Raw genomic sequence first — 14640 nt, 5'->3', positions numbered from 1 at the left:
GGCCCTAGGGGACGGAAGGGATGGGGGAGGTTGAAGGGAAGAGGTCAAGGTTTGACAGGAAAAGTTTTTTTAGACACACTGGGACGGGTAGATGGAGGGGGTTTGGGAGTGGAGGAAGAGTTAGTGGTTGTAGGAGGTGTTCGTTTGCTGACTTTGGGTGACGGTGCATGGGCTGGAGGCTGTCCTGAGGTGGATCGCTGTTGGGTGGGTGTGTGACTGTGTTTGTGTAGTTTGGAAGGAGGGCTCACAGACACTGGGGGAGGACACGGGATGTGTGAATGGTAGTGGGGGTGGTGACTGCACGTGAGCGGTGTGTGGTGATGGGCGTGCTGGTGATGGACGTAGTGGCTGACGATGTAGTGCATGCAGGTGTGAGTGGAGACGTGGGAGGGAGAAGGGAGACGTGGAGGAGGGGGACACAGTGGGGGCAGTGGATGTTGGTATGTGTGCATGGGTCTAATACTTGTGTGACTGACTGTGGGATGTGTGGTGCTTATGTTTGCCAGAGCTACCCTTGTTTGTTGAGGTGTGTGCATGCTGGTCTGATGGTGTGCTTGGGATAGGCTGAGGTACAGGGGATTGGGTCTGGGTGGAGGAAGTTGGAGGGGGGAGGTTGGACACAGGGACAATGGCTGCCATCAGTGCTGAGGCCAGAGTCTGAAATGCCCGCTGTTGGGCTGCCTGGCCAGAATGAATGCCCTCCAGGTAATCATTGGTCTGTTGCAACTGCCTCTCTACACCCTGGATGGCATTCAGAATGGTAGAGTGCCCAACAGTGAGGGATCTGAGGAGGTCGATGGCCTCCTCACTGAGGGCAGCAGGTCTGACTGGGGCAGGGGCTGAGGTGCCTGGGGCGAAGGAGATGTCCACCCTCCTGGGTGAGCGGCCACGGGGCACATGCTGAGGGGCTGTTGGGAGGGTGGTGCTGGTAGGGGGGGGGTGGCGGCTGTACCTGTAGATGTGGGGGGCACAGAGGGGCCCCCCACCTCAAGGGAGCTCCCATCAGAGGAGGAGTCGGTGTCGCTGGTCTCAGCTCCTGTCCCCACCGTGGAGCTCCCCTCGCCCTCGGTCCCACTGGTGAATTCTGAGTCCGTAGTCTTGCCCTCCAGGGCCATGTGGGATGCAGATCCCTCCTGCTCCGGTGGCACAGCTCCTCCGCCTGATGATGCTAATGCACACAAGAACAGGGAGACCACAAAGGGGGGGGGGGGGAATAAAGTAGAAAGACATGTTCAGTGCATGCAATACCGCTACCTTTGGCGGAGACGACAGACACAGCAGCCCTCTGCACTACGCCATGAACTTGGAGTTCCCTAATTGATCACAGGGACATGGGGTACATGGCCTATGCACGATTGCTGCACACATGCAAGTCACAGGAGCCTGACTAGGTGTAGATGGCTCTTACCACAGGTGGGGATGGGGTGCCACATAGCCTGCCTCATAAAGGGTCCTTGCCTACAAGGCTCGCCCTAGCCTAGGGGAACCCACAGCCGACCTCCCTCACCCAGACACCTTCAATGCGCGCTGAATCAGATGGATGTGAGTGTACTCACCCCCTTGTGGCTGCTGTGATGCCCTCAAGCACCCATCCAACTCCGGATACGCCACTGCCAGGATCCGGAACATCAGGGGGGCCATGGTGCGACGGGCACCCCTCCCACGTTGGGAGACCATCCCCACCTGGGCCTCTGCCGTCTTCTTGCTCCAGCGGCGAATGTCCTCCCATCTTTTCTGGCAGTGGGTGCTCCGTCTGTGGTGGACCCCCAGGGCCCGGACGTCCTTGGCGATGGCACATCAAATATCCTTCTTCTGGTAGACGCTGACCTACAGGAATAGTACTAGGAAAAAGGAAAAACTATAACCATCCAAACCGTCACAGTCATTGGCCCACGTTCCCACCCTTGCCCTGACGCACACACACTCACCGTCGTTTCATGCACGTCTCATTTCCCCCCTATCTCTCATCCACACCACTCCAAACAGGCATTGCCCATACAGCATGCTCACAGTGTACTCACCTGTTTGTCTGGAGAACCGTAGAGTAGCGTGTACTGGGGGAGGACACCATCCACAAGTTTCTCCAACTCCTCCGATGTGAAGGCAGGGGCCCTTTCCCCAGACACTTGAGCCATTGTCACTTCCAGACTGAGGTCACAGCAGCACTTGCAGTGTAGGTCCTCTCCTGTCGAAGATCAGGTATCAAGTGAGTGAACAGAGAGAAAATGGCGGTCACGTCCGCGGTGCTGCGCTGCGTACCGTACCGTCACCTCCGGCATACATCGTCATTGGCTCCTGGGACCCATAGGGTCCAATGTTAACCAATGCAGGATTGCGCCGCGGTCTTCGACTGCCTACTGTGACGGTGTACAACGCCAACGCAGTTACCTCATATCCCCTTGTCCCACATTACAGGTCAGGCAGCCGCCATTTCAGGGTGCCACATGGCATTCATTTTAAATGCGTCACACATGTATAGGCCTTGCATACACACTAAGACAGCCACATAGCGGATTGACAAATGTGTGCAATAAAGTTGTTTATTTCGTACCTCAGTGTTGGCTGACCCTCTGATCGCTGTTCTCATCCATACTTCCAGTGAGACACAGGTAAGAAGACATCACTGCCTCCTACATCTGATAAAATTGTTCGACCTCTCATCTGTCTGTCACTTTGTCCCAGTGTATGGACCCTGATTTGTCACTTTGCCTTTCAATTTCACAGATGTGGGTCCCACTGTGTGACCTCTGCTATATTACCTCATGGAGTAGAGCTGTGTGACATAGGTATGTTGACAATACAATGGACATTGCTATTTCCCTCAGTTATTGCAAATACACAATTGTGAAAGCACAGACTGAGTCCAGATTGTTTTGTGATTTAAGGGTGTTTATTTAAGTGCTAAATACTGGATGGGGTTGTAAAATGGTCAGGGGTGATGGTGGAGGAATGTCCATGGCAGAGTCCAGTCTATTAGTCTCACAGGTGCATTGTCCAAAGGGGCATAGGAAGTGGAGCTAGGGCAGTTTAAGGATGGACAGGGTGACAAAGTGGGACAGAAGGATGACATTCAGGGTGGTCTCATTTCTTGGCAGGGGTCTTGGCATTGTTCTCTGTCTTTGTCCTGGATCTCAGGGACCGCTTGCAAGGTGGTTCTCCATCTGCAGGGGATGGGGTGCTGGTGTCGTGGTCCTGTGGTGGTGCCTCCTGTCCACTAGCGCCGGCAGAGGTGGTGGGCAGTTCATCGTCCAGGCTAGTGTCAGGGGCCCCTTGTTGTGCCACAGTGTCCCTCCTGGTGTTCACAAGGTCCTTCAGCATCCCTACAATGGTGCCCAGGGTTGTATTGATGGATTTGAGTTCCTCCCTGAACCCCAAATACTGTTCCTCCTGCAGCCCCTGGGTCTCCTGAAACTTGGCCAGTACTGTTGCCATCGTCTCCTGGGAATGATGGTAGGCTCCCATGATGTTGGAGAGGGCTTCGTGAAGAGTGGGTTCCCTGATCCTGTCCTCCCCCTGTCGCACAGCAGACCTCCCAGTTCCCCGGTTTTCCTGGGCCTCTGTCCCCTGAACCGTGTGCCCACTACACTGCCCCCAGGTCCCTGCTGTTCTTGGGGTGGTGGGTTAGCCTGGGTTCCCTGTAGTGGTGGACACACTGCTGCTTGACGTGTCCTGGGGACAGAGGTATGGGCCCGCTGGGTGGGTGCTGTGCTGGTGTTTCCTGAGGGGGGAGGCTCTGTGGTGGCCTGTGACTGTGTGGGGGGAACCGACTGTCCCGAGATCCCAGATGGGCCGGGCTGGTCATCTAGATCCAGTTGGACAGAGCAGCTGTATCACTGTGGACCTCTTCTGTGGGGGAGTGGACATGTCTGGAACCTCCTGTCCGGTGACGTTGGGTAGGGGCCCTGCAGGGGTGTAAAGGCATGATTATTGCATCTGTGTGTGCCACGGTGTGCAATGGATGGGTAACCCTGTACCCCAGTGCTTCCATTCCTGTGTAGGACCTTGTGTGATAATTGTTTAGGGGTCTGTGTGGGTATGTGTAGTGGACATGCTTTGGTGATGGGTGTCCATGCTTTGTTGTTGCATGCCGGGCTTGGTGTTTGGATGTGTGGTTTGTGTTAATGGTACATATGTGAGGAGTTGGAGTGATGGGGGTGAGGGCGAGGGTGGGGGTATGTGATAGCATGCTGGTAGGGTGGGGGATGAAGTATTTAAGATTTGACTTACCAGAGTCCATTCCTCCAGCTACTCCTGCGAGGCCCTCAGGATGCAGTATAGCCAAGACCTGCTCCTCCCATGTTGTTAATTGTGGGGGAGGAGGTGGTAGTCCGCCGCCAGTCCTCTGAACCGCAATGTTGTGTCTTGAGACCACTGAACCCACCTTCCCCCTAGGTAGTTACACCTCTTCCTGATGTCTTCCCGTGTTCTTGGATGCTGTCCCACTGCGTTGACCCTGTCCACGATTCTGCGCCATAAGCTCCATCTTCCTAGCTATGGTGGTGTGCTGCACCTGTGATCCGAATAGCTGTGGCTTTACCCGGATGATTTCCTCCACCAGGACCCTGAGCTCCTCCTCAGAAAACCTGGGGTGTCTTTGCGGTGCCATGGGGTGGTGTGGGTGATGTGTGAGGTGGTGTGTGTTGTGATGTGTGGGGTGATGTTTAGGAGTGCGTGGTGTTTTGTGCGTGGATGTGTATGTGTGATGGTGTTGTGTGCCTCTGTATGCTGGTGTTGTCTTTGCTTTGCTGTCTCTCTGGCCTTCTTCAAAACTTTTGGTAGTAAGGGTTTGTAATGTGGGTGTGTGTTTTATATTGTATTGGGTGTGTGGGAGTGGTGTGAGTAAGCGTATCAGGTGTGTGTATTTGGAATTGTCCAGTGTGGTAGTGTTTTGTAAATGTGTGTGTATTTTGAGCACAGCGGTGTATACCGCCAATGGAATACCGTGGTTGAAAGACCGCCACATGGATTCGTGTGTCGTGATAGTGTGGGCGTATTCCTGTTGGCGTGACGGTGGAGGTTTTGTTATCACCAGTTTATCACTGACCTTTGGCGTGGCGGACTTGTGTGGGTGTCTAGATTTTGGCGGATTCTGAGCTGTGGGTCGTAATAGCTGTGGTGGAATTCCGTGGCGGTGTGTTGGCGGTCTTCTGCACGGCGGTAAGCAGCATTTACCACCAATGTTGTAAGGAGGGCCTATGTGTGTTGTTCATATGATATGCAAAGTTGTGCTTGCCTACTTGCAGGGGAATCAAGGCTCATGTTTAATGAAGGACTGTGGTCTCTATTTCTTCCACTGCAGTGACATTCTTTAGTTTGTGAGGATGGTCACTGTAGGGATGTCAGAAGAGGCCGAGCAGTAAGAACGGCCAGTTTAGGGCTTTAAGTCAGCCCTTTAAGCCATTAGTTCTTCGTATCACCACCTTTCAACCATGTAATGTTGCTATTTGGCTGGTTTTATACGAGCATGACCGTTATTTTAATGTATATTAGGTATACAGGGTTTACTACAGTGGTCAGCTATACTGCACTTTGCAGGCTTATACTGCAGAGGATCTCAAAGGTACATTGTTAGGATGGAAACGTCCCCTGCATGGTGTCTGATGTGCATCCCTGCCCTGACTGCCCAAACTTGGAACAATATCTGGACTCTTGGTACAGATTTTTGGTCATGTGGAACAGACATTCCGGAAAGGAAAGGATCAGGGATTCTTCAGTGCACATTAGATCTTCTTTCATTCCAGGAGGTGCTACTGGTCAGTTGGGCCTGGGCTCATTTTCGGGAAGACAGTGGCATCAATAAGGTTGTCGCTACCAGGCAATTTTGATAGAGAGGAAGGCTTATTCCTTTGAACCTTTATGACACATGTTTCGGTGGAGGCCGACAGCCATGTGTGAGCCCAAGGCACTTGGCCTAGGTTGTGAGTCACTCTGAATTGGACATATTCCTTCTATGGCAGACTGTCCTTTTGATAAAGGGCAAAGCACTTTAAAGAAGGTGACACCCCCCAATACAAATTTGAAAGATCAGACACTACATCACAGTTATGTCTGGATTTGGATTATAAATGTGGAAGCATATGGCCATTTCTATGTTGAACAGCCCCATCTTATCAGGAAAGTGAAGATCACCAAGACTTCTTTGCTGTTGGAACTAGGAGAGAGTTCTGCCAGTCTCCCTGATGGGTGAGCGAATATAATCCAGGGATTCAAGAATACTAGCTGCTAGCCTGGAGCACCAGCCTTCTGCTTGCTTGCAAGAGCAGAGTGCCTCTGTGAGGAGGAGATCATCTAGGGCCTGTCTGCATGTCAAGACAAGAAGGCTGAAAGAGAGGCTGCCTGCCTGTCAAGACCAGTGCACCCTGTGAGATGGAGAGCACCTTGAGTCTGTCTGCCCTTCACAGATCAATGAAGCCCTGTGAGAAGGAGGAGGGGAGCTGCTGTAAGAAGTGAGGTTTAGAGGGGATACTGGTGATTGCACCCCGAATAGCGAAGTGTGATACTGGTTGGCCCGGTCAGGACCGCATCAGAAGCGCGGACCATCTGCAGAGATACTGCAAAGTTGGTATTCCCACATGGTGCCAAAAATGGGATCTCTGTGAAATTCTGTGTGCCAGTGTCTGTGACGCCTCTGTGAGCATGAACAGGGCCTCCATGCAGGGTGGGCTGTGTGAACAATGAGTTTATTGCTAATGATTTTTTATGTATTATGTGTTAAGAATTTGCATAAAATTAGGCTAATAGAGGAAATAACATGTGACTTGGAAAATGTGCCCACGAGTGGCCACCGTTAAATACGTAAAGCTTTTAGGGAATGCATTTTAAGTATTATTATTCAAAGTGCATGTGTGGAGAAGATTTCAGTAATGTGCTACATTAATGATTTCATGTTATGTACTGGTTTATTAACCTTAGGCCTTAAGTTAGCGAGGTTTGGGACTGCTCTGCACAACCTCATATTATGCTGCAATGTCTGAATAAAATTTGTGGGAATGTATGTCCTGAGAAATACTGATTTATTGTTCACATTGTGTTGACCAAATGTTTAGCAGATGTCTTAAATTTTCTCATGAGAACTGCTTGCTAGAATGTCTTGTACTAGAAGTTGCTACTTTGTAGAGTTTGATGCGTGAGACAGCGATGTTCCCAGTAACCAACAATGGATGCACTGACTTGAGTACGGTTTCTTGCAGGAAAGTTACCTGACTAGTCTGACAATGGGAGCAGGAGAAGATGAGCCAATCATCGAGGTGTGAAAGACAGTTTAGTTATATGTTAGATTTAGGGTTTCATTTCTATTGGATTAACTGTGAACGTACAATTGTTTGACCAATAACAGCTTGAGAACCTACTTTATGCAAGTTTAACTTAGTCTGCTTGCACTTGGGAGAAGCCAGGTCCTATCCTGATGTCTTGCAGCCCTTTTCCTGAATCCTTTAGAGCTATTCAACTTGTCCTTGTTAGAGTCCTATTTCTGTGGAGCATTATAGTTCCATGTATTTGTTAATTTCAGATAATGTTGACTCTTTTGCTTAATGTCCCTAAATGGTTCAGCTAACCTAGGGCCCAGCCAGTGCTGAGCCACTTCCTTTCATTGCCCATTGCTGAAGCTGGGCAGACGGATGTCCAACTAACGAAGAGAATCGCGACTTGCCGATCTAGTTTTTTTTTTTTTTTTAAATCTGTTTATTAACTTTGTTAAATATAGTGCAGTGGTTAAAAGCATGATCATGATAATGCAATGAGTTACGAAATTCGCTTCAGACGCTCCTGCGCCCATCATATTGCGTTAACAGATTAATTGCTTAATCAAAATGAGTTTGAGTTAATGGTTTACTCTTAATTGCATTAATGAAGGAAAGGAAGAATAGGGAGAGAAAAGAAGAAGTCACCTTGAGAGAATATGTGGAGTTCTATTAAACGTCGGAGTGAGAGTCGGGGCAGGGAGAGGGACGGTCAGGGAGGTAGAGGGGCATTTGATCATTAAACTTATGTTATAGGAGGAGAAAATAGTATGGGGTATGAGAGATCTGTGAGGCTCTGTATATTGCAGCTGAGTTACTTGTCCATGCTTTGCGTGTTTTCAGTGTCTGGGTGGGTCACTGTGCTGTTATGGTGGTGTTATCGATCTTATTGGGTAATAACTGTGCATTTCGATTTGGTGTTGCATGTGCAGTTCAGGGGGGGGCGGGTGTCATCTTTCTCTGCCAGCTGTTCTATGAAAGCTTCCCATACTTCTATTCCTTTGATTACTACACCCCTATCGCAGAGTTCGTGTAGCGTTTGTATCTCTGCTGTGGCCCATCGTAGTAAGTCCAGTGGCGTGCGCTAGGGGCACTTGGTGATTTCCAATGTGTCGCGATGAGTCGCTTTAATATAATGAACGCTAGGTCTGCGCATCTATGTTTTTGTTTCTCTTTACTGCGTCTTTTGTGTATTCCCCAAATGCAAGATTCGGGATTTGGAGATAGGGGAAGCCCGGTCAAAAGCACGGTCTGCTTAGTTATATCTTGCAATGTGTGAGGCAATGGTGAGCAGTCCCACGTCATGTGGTAGAAATCAGTTGGTGAATGAGCACATCTTGGACAATCAGATCCCGCTTGCGGGAACATGTGTTGTATTCTGGCTGGTGTTAAGTATGTTTGATGTAGATAATTGAATTGTGTATATTGGAAGCGGGCATTGCGTGATATCTCGCGTGTGGTTGTGAGTGCCATGGACCATGCTTGTGTGCTCAGAGGAATGTGTAGTCCCTCTTACCATTTGATCTTAGCCTGTGGTTGTGCTGCTTCTAGGTTGGCTTGTAAAGCCTTATACAGCCAAGAGATACCTGATTGTGTTCCCGAGCCCTGGAGTAGTTCGTGTAGAATTAGTGATGTTTGTGGTTCTTTATTACTGCTTCTCCATGCATTTCGTATCAACCGCTGTAATGCCCTGTATACAAGGAATTCGCCACTGCCTAGATTGTGTATTTCTGCTAACGTCTTGTATGAGAGGAGTGGTCCCTCCGAAAAGAGGTCCCCCATCGTCTGGACACCTTTTGTGACCCAGGTTGACAGATCTAACCTACCGCGCAATTTGTCTACACCCGGTATGGTCTGTAGTGGTATTTTGGGTGAGTATAATGGGGCGCTTGTTCCTGCATCTACATACCGGCGCCATGTGCGTTCGGGTGTTTTTTAGCAATGCTTGCTGATCTAGTTAAAGAGAGATATAACAAAATGCTGTTGTTCTTGTCGTACATTTTGTTCTTTGTTTCTAATTACCAACCGCTATTTGATAAGCCATAGTTAGATGTTTTCCAAATTAACTGACTAAATTGTTTGTCATGAAGTCCAAACATTCTATTCCAATCAAAAGGTTAGTTAGGGAGACCCAGAAATGCTAACAAATCGTTATTAATGAATAGTTGATATTGTTCATTTGCTGAATCTAGATGTATGTCATTTCTATTGCACAGTTTTTCATGTTATTAATTTGTACTGTGAGGCTTGAATGCTTAGTTATAAATGCTCTAGCTAAATTGACATTCTTAAGAAGATTCGGTCAACCAGTGTTGTTTATGTATGTTTACCATTTGGTTTTGAGACTAATTTACGTCATATTAGCATTGTTAATCTAGGGAAATAAACTTTCTAGCTTTTACATAAAGGTGTGGTTATTCATGGCCAAATGGGTCATGGTGCGTGGAGATTATTGAGTTCAGAGATGTAATTGATGATGTTTATTGGTTACGATGTTGTATTTGCACTGAATTTGGGACGTAAGGTGGAATCACTCTAAGTGTAATCAAAAGGTCTATCGAACCTCTAACACGTCCCCTTATAAATTAAACAATAAAGGACCAAATAAGGATTGACTCGCTAACAGAAATGGTAGCAGAGTAGGATGGCTAGTTTCCTTAAGAGGCCATCATAAGATCCTTTTTTCTGGTAAAAGAGTTGCAAGGTTTGTCTCATTAAGAAAGCAATAAAATTCGCAGATTTGGTAGAGAAGTTGGTAAAGGTTAAGATTTCCAGATTCAATGATACAAAGTGAAAAGATTATGGTGGTCATTACAGCCCTGGCTGGCGGTGTTAAAGCGGCGGTAAGACCGCCAACAGGCCGGTGGTAAAAAAATAGCAATTACGACCGGTGCGGAAACCGCCAACAAAGACAGCCACTTTATCACTCAGACTGCCACGGCGGTACAAACAAACAGCGCGGCGGTCACCGCCAACAGACAGGCGGGAGACAATGTATCGCCCACAGTATCACAACCTACCAATCCGCCACCTTTTCCGGGGCGGATTCACCACGGATAAAAACACGGCGGAAACAGGAATTTCGAAGGGAAAACGCTCACATCTACACACTCCACGAGGAACGAGGACACCATGGAACCTGAACTCCAAATTCTCCCTGCGATAGTCTTCCTGCTCCTCTACCAGGAGCACGAACGCCAGCGGCAAAGACCACGGTGAGTACAGCACCTACAACACAGGGGAGGCAAAAAACAGGGACACACACACGCAACACCCCCACCCTCACCCACCACAACACACACACTAATGCATATCAATACATCACAGTTACACCCCCCAAACCCCCTGGAAGAATGCAAAGACCAAAGAAAATGAGTGTAACCATCTGAATATATTAAAAACAAGTAGGCGGAAATATATATATACACAATGTACAAAATAAATACCAGGCATAGTAGTCCAGGTACTGCACAAAGAAAGTCAGTGGAACACTGGGACCACACGGTATGGGCGAGGCCCACACAAGATCCCCGACCATGACGGAGAGAACTTTGCAGGGGCATCGGAGAGCAAGAAAACAGGCACCTCAGGGGGAGGGAAAGGGGGGCACCTCAGCTGGTTGAGTGCACGACGCCAAATCCACGAGGGGGCCACATGCCCACTGTTCAATCCTGGGGAGTGCAAAGCCACAGTCTCTCAAGTCTCTACAGTGGGTGGGTTGCCCACTCTTCAATCCTGGTGAGTGCAAAGCCACAGTCTCTCAAGTCTCTACAGTGGGTGGGTTGCCCACTGTTCAATCCTGGGGAGTGCAAAGCCACAGTCTCTCAAGTCTCTACAGTGGGTGGGTTGCCCACTGTTCAATCCTAGGGAGTACAAAGCCACAGTCTCTCAAGTCTATACAGTGGGTGGGTTGCCCACTGTTCAATCCTGGGGAGTACAAAGCCACAGTCTCTCAAGTCTATACAGTGGGTGGGTTGCCCTATGTACAATCCTGGGGAGTGCAAAGCCACAGTCTCTCAAGTCTATACAGTGGGTGGGTTGCCCACTGTTCAATCCTGGGGAGTGCCAAGTCACAGTCTCTCAAGTGGATGACAGTCTACACTGGTTCTGGAGGGGGACTGGTGCCCAGAGTGCTTCATCCTGTTAAGGACAGAGGTAGTGGATGGATCTCTCCACTGGTTCTGGTAGGGGGACTGGGGCCCAGAGTGCATCATTCACCCCGTGACGGACCCAGTTGCGCCAGTGCCCCTGCCGCTCATGGGCTATCTGTGCTTGAAGCGGTGCTTCAGATGGCGGTGCCCTGTTCAGCGGTGCTTCAGATGGCGGTGTCCTGTTCAGCGGTGCTTGAGGTGGCGGTGCCCTGTTCAGCGGTGCTTCAGATGGCGGTTTACATTGCAGGGTCTCAGCTGCTGGCGGTCCTTCATGGCCCAACGGGCCTTTTGCTTGCGGTCCTTCATGGCCCAGCTGGGCTGGTGCTGGGGGTGGCCTCCTGGGCAGCTGGGCAGGTGCTGGCGGTGGCCTCCTGGGCAGCTGGGCTGGGGCTGGCGGTGGCCTCCTGGGCAGCTGGGCTGGGGCTGGCGGTGGCCTCCTGGGCAGCTGGGCTTGGGCTGGCGGTGGCCTCCTGGGCAGCGGGGATGATGGCGGTCTTCTCCGCCGTGCTGCTCTTCCCAGACTTGCCAGGTTTCTTGTGGCCCTTCCCCACCTTGGAAGGTGTCACAGCTGACTCCACACTCCCAACGGGACCCCTGGGAGCGGCTTTGGTGGCTGGAGTCTGTCCCCTCTCCCGCCGGGCACTGGCCAACTTCTGATGCTTCACAGGTGGGGGACTATCTGTGCTGTGGCACACTGGCTGTCCTGGTGGCTGGTGCACTCCACATTCCGGTGACTACAGGCACCACTGGTCCCGGAGATGTTGTGGCTGAGGTGCTACTTCGGACCTATGAGATGGACGTGGTGGGGGAGGTGTGGGAAAGAGGTCAAGGGTGGACAGGAAATGTTTTTGGGACACACTGGGATGGGTAGCTGGAGGGGGTTTGGGAGTGGAGGAAGAGGTGGTGGTTGTAGGAGGTGTACGTTTGGTGACTTTGGGTGAAGGTGCATGCGCTGGAGGTGTCGTGAGGTGGATGGCTGTTGGGTGGGTGTGTGCCTGCATTTGTGTATCTTGGGAGGGGGCGTCACAGACACACTGGGAGAGGACACAGGGGACGTGTGAATCGTAGTGGGGGTGGTGACTGCTTGTGAGCGGGGTGTGGTGGTTGGTGTGCTGGAGAGGGACGTAGTGGCTGTAGAGGTAGTGCATGCAGGTGTGAGTGTAGACGAGACTGGGAGGGAGGAGGGAGACGAGGAGGAGGGGGACACGGTGGAGGCAGTGGATGTTGGTGGGTCTGCATGTGTGTGTTGCTTGCGTGAGTACCTGTGGGATGTGTGGTGCTTATGTTTGCCTGAGCTTCCCTTGTGTGTTCCGTGTGTGCAGGCTGGTCTGATGGTGTGCTTGGGATAGGCAGAGGTACAGGGGGTTGATTCGGGGTAGAGGAAGTTGGAAGGGGGAGGCTAGAGACGGGACAATGGCTGCCATCAGTGCTGAGGCCAGAGTCTGAAAAGCTCTGTGAAGGGCTGCCTGACCAGAATGAATGCCCTCCAGGAATGCATTGGTTTGTTGCAACTGCCTCTCTACACCCTGGATGGCATTCAAAATGGTAGACTGCCCAACAGTGAGGGACCTGAGGAGGTCAATGGCCTCCTCACTGAGGGCAGCAGGGGTGACTCAGGCAGAGCCTGAGGTGCCTGGGGCGAAGGTGATGCCCACCCTCCTGGGTGAGCGGACACGGGGCAAAGGCTGAGGGGCTGCTGGGAGGGTGGTGCTTGTAGGGGGGGTGGCGGCTGTACCTGTAGATGCGGGGGGCACATATGTTGCCGCCACCACAAGGGAGCTCCCATCAGAGGACGAGTCGGTGTCGCTGGTCTCAGCTCCTGTCCCCGCTGTGGAACTCCCCTCGCCCTCCATCCCACTGGTGAATTCAGACTCCGTAGTGTCGCCCTCCAGGCTACTCCTCCCCAGCCCTGACACCTTATTCCAAAGGGAGAGGGTGTAACACCCTCTCTCTGAGGAAGTCCTTTGTTCTGCCTTCCTGGGCCAAGCCTGGCTGGACCCCAGGAGGGCAGAAACCTGTCTGAGGGGTTGGCAGCAGCAGCAGCTGCAGTGAAACCCCGGGAAAGGCAGTTTGGCAGTACCCGGGTCTGTGCTAGAGACCCGGGGAATCATGGGATTGTCTCCCCAATACCAGGATGGCATTTGTGGGGCAATTCCATGATCTTAGACATTGTTACATGGCCATATTCGGAGTTACCATTGTGAAGCTATACATACCTATGTATAGTGCACTTGTGTAATGGTGTCCCCGCACTCACAAAGTCCGGGGAATTGGCCCTGAACGATGTGGGGGCACCTTGGCTAGTGCCAGGGTGCCCACACACTAAGGGGGTTATTCTGACCGACCACGGGAGCACCGCCAACAGGCTGGCGGTGCTCCCACGAGCATTCTGACCGCGGCGGTTCAGCCGCGGTCAGAAGTGGAAAGTCGGCGGTCTCCCGCCGACTTCCCGCTGCTCGGGGGAATCCTCCATGGTGGCGGAGCGCGCTCCGCCGCCATGGGGATTCTGACACCCCCTACCGCCATCCTGTTCTTGGCGGGTCTCCTGCCAGGAACAGGATGGCGGTAGGGGGTGCCGCGGGGCCACTAGGGGCCCCTGCAGTGCCCATGCCAATGGCAATGGCATGGGCACTGCAGGGGCCCCCGTAAGAGGGCCCCACTGTGTATTTCAGTGTCTGCAATGCAGACACTGAAATACGCGACGGGTGCAAACTGCACCCGTCGCACCCCTGCAACTACGCCGGCTCAATTCTGAGCCGGCGTCCTCGTTGCAGGGGCATTTCCTCTGGGCCGGCGGGCGCTCTTTTGGAGAGCGCCCGCCGGCCCAGAGGAAATGTATGAATGGCCGCCGCGGTCTTTTGACCGCGGTGCGGTCATTTGGCGGCTCCCTCCAGGCGGGCGGCTCCCACCGCCCGCCGGGCTCAGAATGAGCCCCTAAGTAACTTAGCACCCAACCTTTACCAGATAAAGGTTAGACATATAGGTGACTTATAAGTTACTTAAGTGCTGTGTAAAATGGCTGTGAAATAACGTGGACGTTATTTCACTCAGGCTGCAGTGGCAGGCCTGTGTAAGAATTGTCAGAGCTCCCTATGGGTGGCAAAAGAAATGCTGCAGCCCATAGGGATCTCCTGGAACCCCAATACCCTGGGTACCTCAGTACCATATACTAGGGAATTATAAGGGTGTTCCAGTATGCCAATGTAAATTGGTGAAATTGGTCACTAGCCTGTTAGTGACAGTTTGGA

The sequence above is a fragment of the Pleurodeles waltl genome, chromosome 3_2, assembly GCF_031143425.1.
Source record: "Pleurodeles waltl isolate 20211129_DDA chromosome 3_2, aPleWal1.hap1.20221129, whole genome shotgun sequence".
NCBI classification, from domain to species: Eukaryota; Metazoa; Chordata; class Amphibia; order Caudata; family Salamandridae; genus Pleurodeles; species Pleurodeles waltl.
The sequence above is the reverse complement of the archived record's forward strand: the minus strand, read 5'-3'. Positions refer to the sequence as shown.